Source organism: Macaca mulatta, chromosome 16 (assembly GCF_049350105.2).
Source record: "Macaca mulatta isolate MMU2019108-1 chromosome 16, T2T-MMU8v2.0, whole genome shotgun sequence".
Classification (NCBI taxonomy): domain Eukaryota; kingdom Metazoa; phylum Chordata; class Mammalia; order Primates; family Cercopithecidae; genus Macaca; species Macaca mulatta.
The window spans coordinates 50,121,979-50,136,917 of NC_133421.1; the positions used below are offsets into that span (position 1 = coordinate 50,121,979).

The 14,939-nt window shown below is 45.5% G+C and overlaps 1 long non-coding RNA gene and 1 other non-coding gene across 2 annotated transcripts; one reads left to right on the top strand and one right to left on the bottom strand.

Moving 5' to 3' along the window:
• Positions 1 to 7,949: 7,949 nt before the first annotated feature.
• Positions 7,950 to 12,080, bottom strand: LOC144335511 (uncharacterized). Its single transcript, XR_013406421.1, has 3 exons — positions 11,030 to 12,080; positions 9,913 to 10,445; positions 7,950 to 8,646 (listed from the first exon to the last, which is right to left on the bottom strand). It is a non-coding gene; the product is annotated as an uncharacterized LOC144335511 (long non-coding RNA).
• On the top strand, positions 10,769 to 10,875 carry LOC114673262 (U6 spliceosomal RNA). The gene has a single exon (XR_003723989.2). It is a non-coding gene; the product is annotated as a U6 spliceosomal RNA (small nuclear RNA).
• Positions 12,081 to 14,939: the final 2,859 nt, after the last annotated feature.

Genomic DNA, 14,939 nt, shown 5'->3' on the forward strand with positions numbered 1-14,939 from the left:
AATGTTGTATTTCCATAAAACACATCACATGCAATATATTAACGAATGTAAAATGAGAAACAAATAGGAACATTTGCCCTTTCTGCCAAATCTACCAGTAGTGACTTTTATATGGAAAAATGACAGTTCACAGCTTCACTGGTTCTTCCTTTTCTTTCCATATGGAAATGATTACCTTTTTGCTGTTTTTCTTATCAACTGTTGCTATGATTTAAAATACTGAACCAGATCTTATTTCTAAGGAATGTAAAAAGTGGTCTGTTCTGCTGCTAAAAGGCACACCCCACTGCTGCGTTTCATTAACCCCAGTATACTTGAAAAATAATTAGATCATAATTTTTACAAAACAAGTTAAAGTAATTGTTTAAGCATTGAAAAGATCCACAGACTGAAACAATTTCCCAGACTAAACCAGCACTCATGAAGATCTGTAACTGAGTGTCTCACCAGGGGTCAATGCGATTCTGAGGAACCTTGCTAGAAGTTAACTTGAAAGAAAGTCATAAGTTGAAATCATTTGATATTTGAGAAAATTCATGAGGTACCAATAGGGGCAAGTATATTTCTAATTTGGCAACTCATGGAATCATTAGCAGGTGAATATTAGAAGCAAATCCCAACTAGACAGAGCTCTGGGTCCATTTGCTTATGCTATTTGACCCTTTTTCATGATCCACAATTGCATTATTTGATATGTAAGGTTACCTATTATATATATATGTGTGTGTGTGTGTGTGTATATATATATATATATATTTTTTTTTTTTTTTGGAGACAGGGTCTCGCTCTGTCACCCAGGCTGGAGTGCAGTAGCATGATCTCAGCTCAACCTCCCAGCTCAAGCAATCCTCCCACCTTAGCCTCACTAATAACTGGGACTATCGGTGTGCACCACCATGCCCAGCTAATTTTTGTATTTTTGGTACAGATGATGTTTCCCCATGTTGCCCAGGCTGGTTTCAAACTCCTAGGCTCAGGCCATCCACCTGCCTCGGCCTCCCAAAGTGCCGAGATTACAGGCATGAGCCACCATACCTGGCCAATACCTAAATATTTTAAAGCTTGGGTTAAAACATTTACATGGAAAATAATTTTTTTCTTGTCTACTTGGAATAACAAAATTTTTGCTCTTAAAGTTGTGATTTTAAGTTAAAAATTAACACCAAGATGCTGATGTCAAAGCTTCCAAATGGGGTGGCATTGGAAATGTACTTTGATTTGTGTGGAGATAATGGCCAGTCAGCCAGGACAACATTGGCTGTCTTAGCTCCTGGGTGCACAGATCCAGAAAACTTTGAAAGTGTAATTTCTTAGATTGTGAGGTAACTGGCATATTATGTTGTCAGACATTATCCTGCAGAGCCAGAATGCACCCCTATGGACAATGAGCACAGTGTGAATGCAAACTCTTTCTTATTGTCAAGCTCTTTCTCTCTTATCTTCCCCAATCTGTGCTTTTCTCAAGAGCTTAAGCTGTAGAACCTGTTTTTTCCCATGCATTCGCCACTTCCAGCCCTGGGATGTCCCCGAAAACTCTCCTCCCCCATCGGCTGTTACTATTCAATCTACAACATCTTTCAACATCTTTCTCCTATATTTTACCCATCACTTAGAACTCACTAAGTATGCCAACAATTCACTATTATCAGTCAATTCATCCATTCAACCAGTATCTATTCAGTGCCAGGCACTGAGGAAGACGTTAGGGATACAGGGATCAGTGCTACCTTGTCTGAATGAAGAAGCTTCTTGGGATGTTTAGTGCTACAATCCTAGCTTCCTAATTATTGCTTGTTATCTTGCCTGTGTGCATATTCACATTTTTTCCAGGAAAGGATGTGGTCCAAGAAAGAACAGTGAACTCAGAGCTCTGGTCTGGGCTAGATTTAAGTGTTGAAATGTCTCTTCACTGGCTCCGTAGGCTCTATAAACTCTGCTTTGCAGTGTACATACCAGTGATTCTTCTCCTGACCACCATGTGTATCACACTTGAATTCCTGTCCAAAATTTTCTTTTAAAACATACTGCATATGTCCCTAACCCACTGTCTTCTCTACTGAGCCCTAAGTTTGGCAGATACCCCTTTCTTGTTCTGCCACCTACCCACCAAATATAGCTTTAACCACTAGCTTGCCATTTTGGGCCAATAATCTTTTATTTTATTTTATTTTATTTGTTTTTTTTTTTTTGAGATAGGGTCTCACTCTCTTGCCCAAGCTGGAGTGCAGTGGTGCAATAATGGCTCACTGCAGCCTCAACCTCTGAAGCTCAAGTGATCCTCCTGCCTCAGCCTCCTGAGTAGCTGGGGCTACAGTGATACACCACTACACTTGGCTAAATTTTTTATTTTTAGTAGAGATGAGGTCTGACTATGTTGCCCAGGCTGGTCTCAAACTTCGAGGCTCAAGTAATCCTCCTACCTTGGCCTCCCAATGGCCCTCCCTCCTGGGATTACAGGTGTGAGCCACCGTGCCTGGCCAACCAACAGTCATTTATGTGAAGAGATATTTCCTCAACTATATCAATCATACTGTTTCCTATGGGTTTGAGGAATGTGAGCTAAAAGAAAACTGGCTTTAGCCAGGCACGGTGACTCATGCCTGTAATCCCAGCACTTTGGGAGGCTGAGGCGGGTGGATCACCTGAGAGCGGGAGTTTGAGACCAGCCTGGCCAACATGGTGAAACCCCAGCTCTACTAAAAATACAAAAAATTAGCTGGGTGTGGTGATGCACATCTGTAATTCCAGCTACTCGGGAGGCTGAGGCAGGAAAATTGCTTGAACCCGGGAGGCGGAGGTTGCAATGAGCTGAGATCGTGCCACTACGTTCCAGCCTGAGCAACAGAGCAAGACTCCATCTCAAAAAAAAAAAAAAAAAAGCAAAAAACCGGCTTTATATTTTTAACTAAATAACTTCCTACTCCTACACCCTAAAATGTCTCAGATGATGCAATGTCAATCTTATTAATAGATGGAAAACCATTTCCGCAAGCAGGAATGCTTGCACAAGGAGTTAAGATAAACAACGTAAATATTTCAAGTTTCTGGGAAACATAATGTCAGGTCAGTGTATGGTGTTCCAGCTGTGGAAAAGGGGAAAAGATACAAAGTCCTAACCATTTAGACTCTAGGGAGCTAGTGAAACAGGAAGAGATGAAAAGAAAGATCGGGGAATTGATGATGCCCTCAAAGAACTGCTAAAAAAGAAACTTGATGGGTTTTAAATTATAAACTTTACCTAATATAAACCAAAAATAAAATTCTAAGCCTTCGAACATCTGAATGGATCCCTCATGTTGGCAAGGGCATTCCAAAGCTAACCTGAAAGGCCATGACGGAAAGGGGGTGGAGTCCAAAATTCACTTTTGGAATTCCTGATAGAACAGACTCTTAAGTCTGGTAACAAACATTTACACTCATTGTTCTCTCCTTCCAAAGCCTGCTACCTGGAGGCTTCATCTGCATAAAACCTTCGTCTCCACAACCCCTTATCTTAACCCAGACATTCCAAAGTTTTTACACAATAATGTAACTCTTTCAGTCCATTAACATTTTTTTTTTGAGACAGTCTTGCTCTGTCACCCAGGCTGGAGTGCAGTGGTGTGATCTCGGGTCACTGCAACCTCTGCCTCCCAGGTTCAAGCGATCCTCCTGCCTCAGCCTCCTGAGTAGCTGGGATTACAGGCCCATGCCAAAACACCCAGCTAATTTTTTTTTTTTTTTAGTAGAGATGGGGTTTAGTAGAGACGAGGCCTCCCACAGTACTGGGATTATAGCTATGAACCACCGTGCCTGGCCTTCATTATTATTATTTTTGAGACAGTCTTACTTTGTCGCCCAGGCTGGAGTGCAGTGGCGCAATCATGGCTCACTGCAGCCTTGACCTCCTCCGGCTCCAGCCATCCTCCCACCTCTGTCTCCCGAGTAGCTGGGACCACAGCTGTGTGCTGCAACGCTCTGCTAATGTTTGTATTTTTTACACAGACAGGGTTTTCTTCATTTTTACCAGGCTGGTCTCAAACTCCTGAGCTCAAGCAATCCACCTGCCTCAGCCTCCCAAAGTGCTGGGATTACAGACATGAGCCACTGCACCTGACCTCACTTTTTCTTTCCTTTTTTTTTTTTTTTTTTTTTGAGACAGAGTCTCAGTCTGTCACCCAGGCTAGAATGCAGTGGCACAATCTTGGCTCACTGCAACCTCTACCTCCTGAGCTCAAGCAATCCTCCCACCTCAGCCTCCTGAGTAGCTGGGACTACAAGCAGGCACCACCATGCTTGGCTAATTTTTAAATATTTTGTAGAGACGAGGTTTCATTATATTGTCCGGGCTGGTCTCAAACTCCTGGGCTCAAGTGATCTTGCCACTTCAGCCTCCAAAAGTGCTGGGATGACAGGTGTGAGCAACTGTGTCCAGCCCTTTTTTATGCTTTTTGAAACATAGCAAGTAAATTGTTTGTTGTTACTGTTTTTGAGACAGTTTTGCTCTTGTTGTCCAGACTGGAGTGCAATGGTGCAATCTCGGCTCACCGCAACCTCTGCCTCCTGGGCTCAAATGATTTTGCCACCTCAGCCTCCTAAGTAGCTGGGATTACAGGCATGCGCCACCACGCCCAGCTAATTTTGTATTTTTAGTAGAGACGGGGTTATTCCATGTTGGTCAGGCTGGTCTCAAACTCCCAACCTCAAGGTGATCCACCCGCCTCAGCCTCCCAAAGCGCTAGGGTTATAGGCATGAGCCACCGAGACTGGCAGTAAATTGTTTTAAAATTAGATATATGGGTTGCAGTGTAGTTCTATGAGACACGCTGTTCTAAACATTTCAGGAGCAAACTGCTGGGAATTGTGGGAACTGGAGTTGAACAGAATTTGTCCTTACTAGGTGAGAGGTCATGGGAACATGATAGTAAGAAACATGACATAAGGCAAAAGATGGGAGTTTCCTTTCTAATGAAAAAAGGCCTTTGCTTAAGCTCGACTCTTGCGATGAGTATGAAAGAGGCAGGATGTGAGCTTAATTCAACAAACATGCACTGAACACCTGCAAGGAAGGACACTGTGCTAGGGCGGGGTAATAATGAGTTAGACCTGGCCTCCGGCCACTAGGAGGCCACCACTTGGCATATTCTTTGCTGCAGAGCATATACCTGACTCATGGTAAAGACTCCATGTTTACTGAACAGATTAACACCAACGTCTAAAAACTCTGGAAGAAATGTAAAGCAGCAACACTACAGGCACACAGTGAATTAAGCCCTTTCAGGGCCGCATTATGAGACAATTTGAAGAGCGGAGGAATGTCTGGTAAATGAGAAGATGGTAATAAGCAGTAGTAAGAGACATCTTTGGGCCAGTCGCGGTGGCTGACGCCTGTAATCCCAGCACTTTGAGGGGTTGAGGTAGGCAGATCACTTGAGGCAAGGAGTTTGAAACCAGCCTGGGGGCCGGGCGCGGTGGCTCAAGCCTGTAATCCCAGCACTTTGGGAGGCCGAGACGGGCGGATCACGAGGTCAGGAGATCGAGACCATCCTGGCTAACACAGTGAAACCCCGTCTCTACTAAAAAGTACAAAAAACTAGCCGGGCGAGGTGGCGGGCGCCTGTAGTCCCAGCTACTCGGGAGGCTGAGGCAGGAGAATGGCGTGAACCCGGGAGGCGGAGCTTGCAGTGAGCTGAGATCGTGCCACTGCACTCCAGCCTGCGCCACAGAGCGAGACTCCGTCTCAAAAAAAAAAAAAAAAAAAAAAAAAAAAAAAAAAAAACCCAGCCTGGCCAACATGGTAAAACCCATCTCTACTAAAAATGCAAAAATTAGCCTGGCATGGTGGCTTACGCGCCTGTAATCCCAGCACTTTGGGAGGCTGAGGTGGGCAGATAACTTGAGGTCAGGAGTTCGAGACCAGCCTGGCCACTATAGTGAAACCGTGTCTCTACTAAAAATACAAAACTTAGCAAAGTGTGGTGGCGTGCACCTATAATCCAGCTACTCTGGAGGTGGAGGCATGAGAATTGCTTGAGCCTGGGGTGGCGGAGGTTGCAGTGAGCCAAGATCGCGCCAGTGCACTCCAGCCTGGACAACAGAGTGAGACTCTGTCTTTAAAAAAAAAATTATTCTGTAAATTGTCACACAGATGGGGTTTAGGAACTCCTGGACCATCCAGGTTCATCCAGGTGGCACAGGAAGAAGGGAGAAATTAAAGATTAACTTTGGGGTCTTGACTGTCTCAACATTTTCTTTTTTTTTTTTTTTTTTTTTTTTTTTGAGACGGAGTCTCGCTCTGTCGCCCAGGCTGGAGTGCAGTAGCGCGATCTCGGTTCACTGCAAGCTCCGCCTCCCGGGTTTACGCCATTCTCCTGCCTCAGCCTCCCGAGTAGCTGGGACTACAGGCGCCCGCCACCTCGCCCGGCTAATTTTTTTTTTTCGTTTTTTTTAGTAGAGACGGGGTTTCACCGTGTTAGCCAGGATGGTCTCAATCTCCTGACCTCATGATCCGCCCGTCTCGGCCTCCCAAAGTGCTGGGATTACAGGCTTGAGCCACCGCGCCCGGCCAACTGTCTCAACATCTTCCCTGCCTACTCCAGGGAAGACTAATAAATATACCACAAAACATAAATGAAGTAGTCTAAAAAGAAGTATATAAAGTAGGAAAACTTTTGTGTATGAAAGAAGTTTTTACTTCGTCCTACAGAGACCAGGGAGTCTTTTATGCTCAGATGAATTCTTTATAATTGAAAAGAAAATGCAGAACATCTGAAAACTCCTTTGATCTCTTACATTTTTCTAAAAGCAGTGACCCCCCCTTTTCTTTCTGAAATTGTGCAAAGTACTTTCATACACACTTTCTACCAGGAAGGCATCTCATTATGTCTGATTCCATCAGAAAGCCGGGAACAGTGACACCCCAGTCCTCCCAGGCTTTGAGAACGACGCACCCACGTGGGAGTGGAACATACAAGCAGATCTCTCCCTCTGAACTCTGGTGCTCCTGGAGAGTGGTGTCATTGTGGTCATATGTTGTTTATTCTGAGCTCCTAGCCAGCCAACTTCAATAAGCAATAACTCATTTACTGAAACATGTAAACAGCCTCAGCACCAAAGCAGCCAAATGGAAAGCCGCCTGGACCACATGCTCCAGAAGGTGTAACAAAGTCATGATTCTGCCTTCTGGCTTGGCAAAGGCAGTTGGGAAGATGCCCTCACGCTGACTTAGGAGCACTCCTGACCTCTGGGTTCTAGGTGGCAGCCACTGCTGTCTAGGCTAGCACTGCTGGAATCTTGGACTCCGGTAGAAACATACAGGAAATCACATTGCCAAACTTTTCTCCTTATAAAGACAGATGATCTCTCCAGGAACTACCATCCTCTCAGTTCTAAAAGGGAGGGGCCATTGGTTAAGCCAGCAGGATACTGGGGAGAGGAATTTCAAAAGTTTACTGTGGCCCTAAGGTCCAGTCACAGTGCTAGCTCTTTAACAACAGCACCACATAACAAGGCTTAAGGACATACTACCCTGGAGAATTCTCTGAAGAAGTCCAGCTTATTCACTGACAGAAGTTACGGTGTGGTGTCAAGAACGGCACATTCACTAGGAATTTAGGAGTTAGGAAACCTGAGATACAGACATATTACAGGCCCCACCATCCTTATTGGTCATTATCGCCCCTCCACATGTTCAAAACAGAGTAGTCTGTCTTCCTCAGACTTGCCTCCTTTATATTCCTGGCATGGTGATGGGCACTGCTGTCTTTTCAGGGGCTCTTTGGGTCCTTCTTTGCCTTTTTTTTTTTTTTTTTTTTCTCTCAGATGTAGTCTCTCTCTGTTACCCAGGCTGGAATACAGTGGCGCAATCTCGGCTCACTGCAACCTCTGCCTCCTGGGATTCAAGTGATCCTCCCGTCTCAACCCCCCCAGTAGCTGGAGCCACAGTAGAGTTCCAACCTGCCCAGCTAATTTTTCTTTTTTTTTTTTTTTTTTGAGTCTCACTCTTGTTGCCCAGGCTAGGGTGCAATAGCGCGATCTTGGCTCACCACAACCTCCGCCTCCTGGGTTCAAGCAATTCTCCTGCCTCAGCCTCCTGAGTAGCTGGGGTTACAGGCACCTGTCCCCACCCCTGGCTAATTTTTGTCTTTTTAGTAGAGATGGAGTTTCACCATGTTGGGCAGGCTGGTCTCGAACTCTTGACCTCAGGTTATCTGCCTGTCTCAGCCTGCCAAAGTGTTGGGATTACAGGCATGAGCCACCACGCCTGGCCAGTATGCAGTTGTTTTTTTAAAAAATATTAGTAGCTGTCTTTTTAAGGAATAGAATGGGAAGCAGTTTTGCCCTAAGCAGTTCCCAGCTTGACTTTTCTCTGGCTTAGTGATTTTGGGGTCCCAAGATTTATTTTCTTTTTATCGGACTTACGTTCTAGTGTGGCAAGCAGCCCAAAGGCAAGAAAATAGACAAACTAGTTGTGAATTAGGTCGGTACTTTAAGGAAACTAAACAGCGAGCTAAGGCAGAGCTACAGAGGACTCGGGTGGAAAACGTGATCCTGTCTTTCTCCCCACCCTACACAGAGCCCCCTATTTGTTCTTTCCTGGTGTCTGAGTTTTTTTCTGGTTAGAATACCTTTTGTTTCACTACCCCTACCTTGTCAATTCAAATACTACTCCCCTCAGGAAACTTTTGTTTTTCTGTTTGTTTGAGAGGGTCTCACTTTGTCCCTGGTCAACCAGGCTGGAGTGCAGTGGTGCAATCTTGGCTCACTGCAACCTCTGCCTCCCGGGTTCAAGCGATCCTCATGCCTCAGCCTCCCGAGTAGCTGGGATTATAGACATGCACCACCAGGCCCAGCTAACTTGTATTTTTAGTAGAGACAGGGTTTTGCCATGTTGGACCAGGCTGGTCTTGAACTCCTGGCAACAAGTGATCCTCCCGCCTCATCCTCTTAAAGTGCTGGGATTATAGGCATGAGCCATGGTGCCCAGCCCTGTATTCACTTTTTTTTTTTTTGAGACGGAGTCTCGCTCTGTCGCCCAGGCTGGAGTGCAGTGGCCGGATCTCAGCTCACTGCAAGCTCCGCCTCCCGGCGGGTTCACGCCATTCTCCTGCCTCAGCCTCCCGAGTAGCTGGGACTACAGGCGCCCGCCACCTCGCCCGGCTAGTTTTTTGTATTTTTTTAGTAGAGACGGGGTTTCACCGTGTTAGCCAGGATAGTCTCGATCTCCTGACCTCGTGATCCACCCGTCTCGGCCTCCCAAAGTGCTGGGATTACAGGCTTGAGCCACCGTGCCCGGCCTGTATTCACTTTTTAAATCCCCACTGGTGTGAGGTGCTGGGAAGAAGAGACAAAGGACGATACAGATCTCCCTCCAGGAGCCTGCAGTCTTCTTAGGGATTTTATGCCTGTATACAGATAACTATCATACAGAGTGAGGTGAGGGCCATAAGAAAAGAAGTGTGACGAGATCATTGCTGACGAGGAAAGATCAGAACAGGGTTTCCTAGCCAAGTGCAGTGGCTCACACCCGTAATTCCAGTGCTTTGGGAGGCCGAGGCAGGTGGATTGATTGAGCTCACGAGTTTAAAACCAGCGTGGCCAACGTGGTGAAACCCTGTCTCTACTAAAAAAAAAAAAATACAGAAATTAGCTGGCTGCGGTGGCGCAGTCCTGTAGTCCCAGCTACTGGCGGGGAGTGGGGCGACTGTGGTGGGAGGATTGCTTGAGCCTGGGAGGTGGAGGTTGCAGTCAGCTGTGGCTGTGATCGTACCACTGTACTTTATCTTGGGCAACTGAGTGGAACCCTGTCTCAAAACAAAACCCAAACTCAAGACATTAGTTTTTCTTTTTCATTGAAAAAGGAAAAAAAAGGACTGTAGAAATAGAAATTACTTTTACCCAAGTGTGGTGGTGAGTGCCTCTAGTCCCAGCTACTCGGGAGACTGAGGCGGGAGGATGATTTGAGCCCTGGAGTTGGAGTCTGGCCTGGGCAACTTGGGAGACCCTGTCTCCTTAAAACAAACAAACAAAAAACCTTGCTTTTAAATCATAATTAGAGTAAACACCACTCTGGGAATCTGCTGACATGGATGGCTAAGAATGGAGCTGGCTTTTTCCAACCCTGTGATACAGAGAAGTGTAAAGGCTGCTCATCTATTTAAATAGCAAAAATTCAGGTTGTGGCCTTGATTTTCTGTTATCTTCCTTTCTTCATCAACTACCTGTGATCACAACATGAAACAAGCATGCTGAAGCTTGGACTTTTGCACCAATTTCTACAGAACAGAGTGGTTCAGAGCCAGAAGGCCTCTGTTGCCCGCTCTGCTTCCTTGTTTCCCTTGACAAATTACTGAACCACCCTGCATTAATTTCCTCATGGCGTTGTTAAGTACAATACATGTGAAACAGGCCTGAAAATAATGCCTGGTACAAAGCAAACAATCATTATCAAAAGTTGTAGTAATCCACTGTGCTTCCTGGTACAGGGCAGGCCAGAGTTCCTGGGAGCTAATCTTGATTGCTGGTGTTCCGTGTGGTTGTTGTGTACAAAGAAATTACCACAGAGGGAACATGGAGGTGGGAAAGGGCTGGTGCAATGGGCAGAATGAAGAGGTGTCTCAAGAACCAACAACATGACACTAGGCAGGAACGTCTGGCAGCTCTGAGAGAGGTTTAGCAATCCTTACTCAAGTGCAAGTGACTGTGAGGTGCACTAAAAAGTGAAGGGCAGAGAAAAGCCTCCTTGTCTTAGTCTCAGCCTTCATCTTTTTAACTAATGAAAAGAAGCTGGGGGCTCGCTTTGGCAGCACATACACCAAAATCGGAACAACATACAGAAGATTAGCACGGCCCCTGCACAAGAATGACACTTAAATTTGTGTTCCGGGTGCGGTGCTTCATGCTTGTAATCCCAGCACTTTGGGAGGCTGAGGCAGGTGGATCACCTGAGGTTAGGAGTTTGAGACCAGCCTGGCCAACACGATGAAACCCTGTCTCTACTGAAAAAAATTACAAAAATTTAACTGAGTGTGGGGGCATGCACCTGTAATACCAGCTACTCGAGAGGCTGAGGCAGGAGAATCGCTTTGAACCCGGGAGGTGGAGGCTGTAGTGAGCCGAGATTGCGCCACTGCACTCCAGCTTTGGCAACAAGAGTGAAACTCCATCTCAAAAGAAAAAAAAAAAAGTTGGGAAAAACATGGTTCTCCAGGGCCGTGGCGAGCCAAGCTTCCGCACTACTGCCAAGAGGAGTGAACTTGAGCTGCTTTTTGTTTCCTCCACACAACATGGTGAGGAGCCAAAGGAAGACAGTGATCTAAGTCATTCCCCACCTTCAGGCGGCACCATCCCTGTTTGCAAATCCCTAACTGCCTCACTCCCCTGCAGCATTTTTTCCCCACTAGAAACAGACAGGAACAAAATTAAGCAATGTTGATTACTGCTTCAGTCAAAAGTGGTCTGAAGGGAAAAGCTGATGTGTTTTGTCCCCCAAAGGGAATAGATGGCCTTGAAGGAAAATGCCACATTTGGATTAGATTTGTGGTAGGGGAGGAGTGACCTGCCAAGGGCTCCTTGAATAAACAAAACTTCCTCAAAGGGCTTTGGATGGAGGTCATCAAAGCAAGATGCACAGAAAGATCCTCCTCCCTGGTAACTCTCCAGGGATGGCTGACTGTGCGCTTACATAGGTAGCTCAGGGGTCCCACTTGAAGTCAGTTGCCCAGAATAAGCCAGAGCCTGCCCCCTCAAGAATTCAGGAATGTGGTTTCCAATGCAAATAAAGGCTAAATTGTAGAAACAGTGCTGGAGTGTGTTCAAGCCCTCCCTCTAGGTCCTCTGAGTCATTTGGAAATGGTTAACAAACAGGTCGGACACCTGGGTTGATTACTGCTGAAGGGGATTTCCACACAAACCCTATACTGTAAAATCATCCTCTTGCCTTCCCAAAGCAATTCAGTTCCACTTTCTAGACCGAATGTGCCTTAAAGATTCCAAATGTCCTAAATCAGATCCTAGGGTTCCTAAATTAGAGCAGCAACTGCTGCTGACACAAAGAAACAAGGAGCCAAGCAACTTTGTGCTTTAAAAAAAAAAAAAAAAAAGTTTATTTTAAATTAAGAGGAACAGATGTCCAATGTTTCAAAAAGCCACACATTTGTGGATTTGGCTGACAAACCCTCTAAGCTGCATTTTATTTCTGTTCCCATAGAGTCAGCCAGCCACTTGCAACTGACTCACTTCTCTCTGGGTCACAGTTTGGGCCAGTCTCCTGACGACAGAATTAGAATCCAGATATCAAATGAATCCAGGGTGCTTGGGTGGAGAGCAGGTGTTAAAAGCCATCTAAAACCACCCCTTCCCTGCTTTAATTTAGGAGTATCAACACCCACACAGCAAACTGCAAGGCTAGTGGGTCAAAGAGAATGAGCAAACAGTTGGCACCTGCCAATCCCAGCGCCATGCAATTTTAAAGGCAATGAGTAAGCAGCTGTCTGGAACAGGTTTTTGTATAACCCTTCTTAAGCGTACTGGTTAAATATGCAAATACATGTAGGTTATTTGCTGCAATTCAAGGCCTCACCCCCAAGGCAAACGCATTACCTCAGGTGAACTCTTGGCCTTGTTGGAAAGGGACATGATCCCTAGCTCCTGTCCACCAGACACAAATGACTCAATTGCTTCTCAAGTTTAAAGTAGATGATGTGCTTTTTTTTCTTGTCTTTGAGAATAAAGGAATTTATCTTCAGATACGAGGGTTTTGTGTGTAGTATCTCCTTTATGTTGTGTAAATACTGGAGAGACTTCAATAAATGTTAGAGATGTTACTTGGCTTTCAAAAACTTTAAACTCCTGCTTAGTTTTAATTTTTGGTAGCACCTCAAACAATTATTTATGAATAAAATGAAGCAGTTTTTTTTTTGTATTTTTTTTTAACAGAAATGAGATTCTCAGGTCTACTGAGGAAGATCTTGCATGCCATCAATTTTTTCATGGTTTAAAACCTATTTACCCAGCAAATCTCACTGGATTTTCTAGACTGACCTTGTAACAAGTGTTAAAAGCCGATACTCCCTTTTCTCCTCTTTACCTTCCAGATTCTTTAGTATTAATATATATATATTTTTTGAGACAGGGTCTGTGTCACTCAGGCTGCAGTAGTGACACAATCATGGCTCACTAATGAGGTGATCCTCCCATCTCAGCCTGGGACTATAGGCACATGCTATCACACTTGGCTAACTTTTAAATATTTTGTAGAGAGGTCTCATTATATTGTTCAGGCTGGTCTCGAACTCCTGGGCTCAGGAGTGATTTGCCCGCCCTGGCCTCCCAAAGTGCTAGAATTACAGGCATGAGCAACCGTGATAACCAATATTCTTTTTTTTTTTTTGAGACGGAGTCTCACTCTGTCGCCCAGGCGGGAGTGCAGTGGCCGGATCTCAGCTCACTGCAAGCTCCGCCTCCCGGGTTCACGCCATTCTCCTGCCTCAGCCTCCCGAGTAGCTGGGACTACAGGCGCCCGCCACCTCGCCCGGCTAGTTTTTTGTATTTTTTAGTAGAGACGGGGTTTCACCGGTTTAGCTAGGATGGTCTCGATCTCCTGACCTCGTGATCTGCCCATCTCGGCCTCCCAAAGTGCTGGGATTACAGGCTTGAGCCACCGTGCCTGGCCCAATATTCTTTATAATGAAAATAAATTAGTAAATGTCAATATTTTCAGGTGGGGAAGTTAACTTTTTTTGGTTTCTTCAGTAAATTTTTCACTTATCAAAAGTTTGATGTAGTATCTGCTAGAAAACAAAAGCGCATATGCTAAGAAAGCATTTTAAAATATATCTTTGCTTCTGGAGGAGTGAATGCAATGTCGTCAAATTCTTGCATGTATATCAGATGCTCAGTCTTTTTTTTTTTTTTTTTTTTTTGTGAGATGGTGTCTTGCTCTGTTGACCAGACTGGAGTGCAGTGGCACGATCTCGGCTCACTGTAACCTCCACCTTCCGGGTTCAAGTGACTCTCCTATTTCCCAAGTAGCTGAGATTACAGGCATACGCCACCACAGCTGGCTAATTTTTGTATTTTTAGTAGAGATAGGGTTTCACCATGCCGGCCAGGCAAGTCTTGAACTCTTGACCTCAAGTGATCCTGTCTTGGCCTCCCAAAAGGCTGGGATTACAGGCATGAGCCGCTGTGCCCCGCCTCAGTCTTTGGGAATGCCCAGCATGGTGGCTCACGCCCGTAATACCAGCACTTTGGGAGGCCGAGGCGGGATCGCTCAAGCCCGGGAATTTAAGACCGGCCTGGGCAAAATATTGAGACCGTCTTTAAAAATTTGAAAATTAGCCAGGTATGGTGGTGGTTCATGCTGGTCCTTGCCAGGGAGGCTGAGGTGGGAGAATTGATTGAGCCTGGGAGGTCAAGGCTGTAAAGAGCCATGACTGGCTGGGTGTAGTGGCTCACGCCTGTAATCCCAGCACTTTGGGAGGCCGAGGCAGGCGGATCACCTGAGGTTGGGAGCTCGAGACCAGCCTGATCAACATGCAGAAACCCTGTCTTTACTAAAAATACAAAATTGGTCGGGCGTGGTGGCACATGCCTATACTCCCAGCTACTAGAGAGGCTGAGGCAGGAGAATTGCTTGAACCTGCGAGGTGGAGGTTGCGGTGAGCCGAGATCGTGCCATTGCACTCCAGCCCGGGCAACAAGAGTGAAACTCCATCTCAAAAAAAAAAAAAAAAAAGGAGCCATGACTGTGCCACCACACTTCAGTAGTAAAACCTCATTTCAAAAAAAAAGCAGTGGCGGGGGGTGGTGGGTAACTTTTATTGCTGTACTTTTCTTTATTGAACTCTTGCTGGGATTATAGGCGTGTGCCACCATGCCCGGCTACTTTTTTGTATTTTTAGTAGAGAGGTGGTTTTTCCATGTTGGTCAGGCTAGTCTCGAACTCCCGACCTCAGGTG